The sequence below is a fragment of the Periplaneta americana genome, chromosome 11 (genome assembly GCF_040183065.1).
Source record: "Periplaneta americana isolate PAMFEO1 chromosome 11, P.americana_PAMFEO1_priV1, whole genome shotgun sequence".
Taxonomy (NCBI): domain Eukaryota; kingdom Metazoa; phylum Arthropoda; class Insecta; order Blattodea; family Blattidae; genus Periplaneta; species Periplaneta americana.
Window position 1 is genome coordinate 97,498,155 of NC_091127.1, and position 6,402 is coordinate 97,504,556.

The 6,402-nt window shown below is 43.3% G+C and overlaps 1 non-coding gene across 1 annotated transcript; it reads right to left on the reverse strand.

The window, feature by feature from the left end:
- Positions 1 to 2,884: 2,884 nt before the first annotated feature.
- Positions 2,885 to 2,956, reverse strand: TRNAI-GAU (transfer RNA isoleucine (anticodon GAU)). Its single transcript has one exon. It is a non-coding gene; the product is annotated as a tRNA-Ile (tRNA).
- Between the last annotated feature and the right edge of the window lie 3,446 nt (positions 2,957 to 6,402).

Sequence of the window (6,402 nt, forward strand, 5' to 3'; positions counted from 1 at the left end):
TGAATAATTTCGAGGCAAAAATTGTTCCGGAGCCGGGTATCGATCCCGGGTCCTTTGGTTTAACGTACCAACGCTCTACCACTGAGCTACTCGGCAACTCTAACCAACACCGGTCCAATTTATCGCTCTATATCAAAGACCTCTAAGTGGGCTGACAACCGTCAAGCAACCAACTTCGAGTGTAAACTAACTCCGTGTGACTTAAATTGTGGTTTTTCTGTTAACGAACAGTGACGTATATTATGCAAATCATGATTTCAGTTATAATTCCCTGTAAAGTTGATTTGAATAATTTCGAGGGAAAAATTGATCCGGAGCCGGGTATGGATCCCGGGACCTTTGGTTTATCGTACCAACGCTCTACCACTGAGCTGCTCGGGAACTCTTACCGACAGCGGTCCAATTTTTCCCTCTATATCCACAGACCTCAAAGTGGGCTGAGAACCGTCAAGCAACCAACTTCGAGTGCACACTAACTCCTTGTGACTTAAATTGTGGTTTTTCTGTTAACGAACAGTGACGTGTATTATGCAAATCAAGATTTCAGGTATAACTCCCTGTAAAGTTGATTTGAATAATTTCGAGGGAAAAATTGTTCCGGAGCCGGGTATCGATCCCGAGACCTTTGGTTTAACGTACCAACGCTCTACCACTGAGCTACTCGGCAACTCTAACCGACACAGGTCCAATTTTTTCCTCTATATCCACAGACCTCAAAGTGGGCTGACAACCGTCAAGCAACCAACTTCGAGTGCACACTAACTCCTTGTGACTTAAATTGTGGTTTTTCTGTTAACGAACACTGACGTGTATTATGCAAATCAAGATTTCAGGTATAATTCCCTGTAAAGTTGATTTGAATAATTTCGAGAGAAAATTTGTTCCGGAGCCGGGTATCGATCCCGGGACTTTTGGTTTAACGTACCAACGCTCTACCACTGAGCTACTCGGCAACTCTAACCGACACCGGTCCAATTTTTCCCTCTATATTCCCAGACCTCAAAGTGTGCTGACAACCGTCAAGCAACCAACTTCGAGTGCACACTAACTCCTTGTGACTTAAATTGTGGTTATTCTGTTAACGAAGAGTGACGTGTATTATGCAAATCAAGATTTCAGTTATAAATCCCTGTAAAGTTGATTTGAATAATTTCGAGAGTAAAATTTTTCCGGAGCCGGGTATCGATCCAGGGCCCTTTGGTTTATCGTACCAACGCCCTACCACTGAGCTACTCGGGAACTCTAACCGACACCGGTCCAATTTTTCCCTCTATATCCACAGAACTCAATGTGGGCTGACAACCGTCAAGCAACCAACTTCGAGTTCACACTAACTCCGTGTGACTTAAATTGTGGGTTTTCTGTTAACGAACAGTGACGTTTATTATGTAAATCAAGATTTCAAGTATAAATCCCAGTAAAGTTGATTTGAATAATTTCGAGGGAAAAATTGTTCCGCAGCCGGGTATCGATCCCGGGAACTTTAGTTTAACGTACCAAAGCTCTACCACTGAGCTACTCGCGAACTCTAACCGACACCTGTCCAATTTTTCCCTCTATATCCTCAGACCTCAAAGTGGGCTGACAACCGTCAAGCAACCAACTTCGAGTGCACACTAACTACGTGTGACTTAAATTTGTGGTTTTTCTGTTAACGAACTGTGACGTGTGTTATGCAAATCAAGATTTCAGGTATTACTCCCTGTGAAATTGATTTAAATAATTTCGAGGGAAAAATAGTTCCGGAGCCGGGTTTAGACCCCGGGACATTTGGTTTAACGTACCAACGCTCTACCACTGAGCTACTCGGCAACTCTTACCGACACCGGTCCAATTTTTCCCTCTATATCCACAGACCTCAAAGTGGGCTGACAACCGTCAAGCAACCAACTTCGAGTGCACACTAACTCCGAGTGATTTAAATTGTGGTTTTTCTGTTAAAGAACTGTGACGTCTATTATGCAAATCAAGATTTCAGGTATAAATCCCTGTAGAGTTGATTTGAATAATTTCGAGGGAAAAATTGTTCCGGAGCCGGCTATCGATCACGGGCCCTTTGGTTTAACGTACCAACGCTCTACCACTGAGCTACTCGGGAACTCTAACCGACACCGGTCCAATTTTTCCCTCTATATCCACAGACCTCAAAGTGGGCTGACAACCGTCAAGCAACCAACTTCGAGTGCACACTAACCCTGTGTGACTTAAATTGTGGTTTTTCTGTTAACGAACAGTGACAAGTATTATGCAAGTCAAGATTTCAGGTATAACTCCTTGTAAAGGTGATTTGAATAATTTCGAGGGAAAAATTGTTCCGGAGCCGGGTATCGATCCCGGGACCTTTGGTTTAACGTACCAACGCTCTACCACTGAGCTAGTCGGGAACTCTAACCGACACCGGTCCAATATTTCCCTCTATATCCACAGACCTCAAAGTGGGCTGACAACCGTCAAGCAGCTATCTTCGAGTGCACACTAACTCCGTCTGACTTAAATTGTAGTTTTTCTGTTAACGAACAGTGACGTGTATTATGCAAATCAAGATATCAGGTATAACACCCTATAAAGTTGATTTGAATAATATCGCGGCAAAAATTGTTCCGGAGACGGGTATCGATCCCGGGACTTTTGGTTTAACGTACCAACGCTCTACCACTGAGCTACTCGGGAACTCTAACCGACACCGGTTCAATTTTTCCCTCTATATTCACAGACCTCAAAGTGGGCTGACAACCGTCAAGCAACCAACTTCGAGTGCACACTAACTCCTTGTGACTTAAATTGTGGTTTTTCTGTTAACGACCAGTGACTTGTATTATGCAAACCAAGATTTCACTTATAACTCCCTGTAAAGTTGATTTGAATAATGTCGAGGGAAAAATTGTTCCGGAGCCGGGTATCGATCCCGGGACATTTGGTTTATCGTACCAACGCTCTACCACTGAGCTACTCGGGAACTCTAACCGATAACGGTCCAATTTTTCCCTCTATATCCAAAGACCTCAAAGAGAGCTGACAACCGTCAAGCAACCAACTTCGAGTGCACACTATTTCCGTGTGACTTAAATTGTGGTTTTTCTGTTAACGAACAGTGACGTGTATTATGCAAATCAACGTTTCAGGTATAACTCCCTGTAAAGTTGATTAGAATAATTTCGAAGGAAAAATTTTTCCGGAGCCCGTTATCGATCCCGGGACCTTTGGTTTAACGTACCAACACTCTAACACTGAGCTACTCGGGAACTCTAACCGAGATCGGTCCAATTTTTCCCTCTATATCCACAGACGTCAAAGTGGGCTGACAACCGACAAGCAACCAACTTCGAATGCACACTAACTCCGTGTGACTTAAATTGTGGTTTTTCTCTTAACTGTGACGTGTATTATGCAAATCAAGATTTCAGGTATAACTCCCTGTAAAGTTGATTTGAATAATTTCGAGGGTTAAATTGTTCCGGAGCCGGGTATCGATCCCGAGACCTTTCGTTTAACGTACCAACGCTCTACAACGGAACTACTCGGGAACTCTAACCGACACCGGTCCAATTTTTCCCTCTATATACACAGACCTCAAAGTGGGCTGACAACCGTCAAGCAATCTACTTCGAGTGCACACTAACTCCGAGTGACTTAAATTGTGGTTTTTCTGTTAACGAACAGTGACGTGAATTATGCAAATCAAGATTTCAGGTATAACTCCCTGTAAAGTTTATTTGAATAATTTCGACGGAAAAATTGTTCCGGGAGCGGGTTTCGATCCCGGGACCTTTGGTTTAACGTACCAACGCTCTACCACTGAGCTACACGGGAACTCTAACCGACACCGATCCAATTTTTCCCTCTATATCCACAGACCTCAAAGTGGGCTGACAATCGTCAAGCAACCAACTTCGAGTGCACACTAACCCTGTGTGACTTAAATTGTGGTTTTTCTGTTAACGAACAGTGACGAGTATTATGCAAATCAAGATTTCAGGTGTAACTCTCTGTAAAGGTGATTTGAATAATTTCGAGGGAAAAATTGTTCCGGAGCCGGGTATCGATCCCGGGACATTTGGTTTAACGTACCAACGTTCTACCACTGAGCTACTCGGGAACTCTAACCGACACAGGTCCATTTTTTCCATCTATATCCACAGACGTCAAAGTGGGCAGACAACCGTCAAGCAATCTACTTCGAATGCACACTAACTCCGTGTGACTTAAACTGTGGTTTTTCTGTTAACTGTGACGTGTAATATGCAAATCAAGATTTGAGTTATAACTCCGTGTAAAGTTGATTTGAATAATTTCGATGGAAAAATTGTTCCGGAGCCGGGTATCGATCCCGGGACCTTTGGTTTATCTACCAACGCTCTACCACTGAGCTACTCGGCAACTCAAACCGACACCGGTCCAATTTTTCCCTCTATATCCACAGACATCAAAGTGGGCTGACAACCGTCAAGCAAGCAACTTCGAGTGCACACTAACTCCGTGTGACTTAAATTGTGGTTTTTCTGTTAACGAACAGTGACGTGTATTATGCAAATCAAGATTTCAGGTATAACTCCCTGTAAAGTTGATTTGAATAATTTCGAGGGAAAAATTGTTCCGGAGCCGGGTATCGATCCCGGGACATTTGGTTTAACGTACCAACGCTCTACCACTGAGCTACTCGGGAACTCTAACCGGCATCTGTCCAATTTTTCCCTCTATATCCACAGACGTCAAAGTGGGCTGACAACCGTCAAGCAACTTACTTCGAAAGCACACTTACTCCATGTGACTTAAATTGTGGTTCTTCTGTTAACTGTGACGTGTATTATGCAAATCAAGATTTCAGGTATAACTCCCTGTAAAGTTGATTTGAATAATTTCGAGGGAAAAATTGTTCCGGAGCAGGGTATCGATCCCGAGACCTTTGGTTTAACGTACCAACGCTCTACAACGGAACAAACTCGAGAACTCTAACCGACACCGGTCCAATTTTTCCCTCTATATCCACAGACCTCAAAGTGGGCTGACAACCGTTAAGCAACCAACTTCGAGTGCACACTAACTCCGTGTGACTTAAATTGTGGTTGTTCTGTTAACGAACAGTGACGTGTATTATGCAATTCAAGATTTCAGGTATAACTCCCTGTAAAGTTGATTTGAATAATTTCGAGGGAAAAATTATTCCGGAGCCGGGTTTCGATCCCGGGACCTTTGGTTTAACGTACCAACGCTCTACCACTGAGCTACTCGGCAACTCTAACAGACACCGGTCCAATTTTTCCCTCTATATCCACAGACCTCAAATTGGGCTGACAACCGTCAAGCAACCACGTTCAAGTGCACACTAACTCCTCGTGACTTAAATTGTGGTTCTTCTGTTAACGAACAGTGACGTGTATTATACAAATCAAGATTTCAGTCATAATTCCCAGTAAAGTTGATTTGAATAATTTCGAGGGAAAAATTGTTCCGGAGCCGGGTATCGATTCCGGGACTTTTGGTTTATCGTACCAACGCTCTACCACTGAGCTACACGGGAACTCTAACCGACATCGGTACAATTTTTCCCTCTATATCCACAGACCTCAAAGTGGGCTGACAACTGTCAAACAACCAACTTCGAGTGCACACTAACTCCGTGTGACTTAAATTGTGGTTTTTCTGTTAACGAACAGTGACGTGTATTATGCAAATCAAGATTTCAGGTATAACTCTCTGTAGAGTTGATTTGAATAATTTCGAGGAAAAAAATTGCTTCGGAGCCCGTTATCGATCCCGGGACCTTTGGTTTAACGTACAGACCCTCGAATACTGAGCTACTCGGGAACTCTAACCGACATCGGTCCAATTTTTCCCTCTATATCCACAGACCTCAAAGTGGGCTGACAACCGTCAAGCAACCAACTTCGAGTGCACACTAACTCCGCGTGACTTAAATTGTGGTTTTTCTGTTAACGAACAGTGACGTGTATTATGCAAATCAAGATTTCAGGTATAACTCCCTGTAAAGTTTATTTGAATAATTTCGAGGGAAAAATTGTTCCGGAGCCGGGTATCGATCCCGTGACCTTTGGTTTAACGTACAAACGCTCTACCACTGAGCTACTCGGGAACTCTAACCGATACCGGTCCAATTTTTCCCTCTATATCTACAGACCTCAAAGTGAGCTGACAACCGTCAAGCAACCAACTTCGAGTGCACACTAACTCCGTGTGACTTAAATTGTGGGTTTTCTGTTAACGAGCTCTGACGTGAATTATGCAAATCAAGATTTCAGGTATAACTCCCTGTAAAGTAGATTAGAAAAATTACGAGGGAAAAATTTTTCCGGAGCCGGGTATTGATCCCGTGACCTTTGGTTTAACGTACAAACGCTCTACCACTGAGCTACTCGGGAACTCTAACCGATACCGGTCCAATTT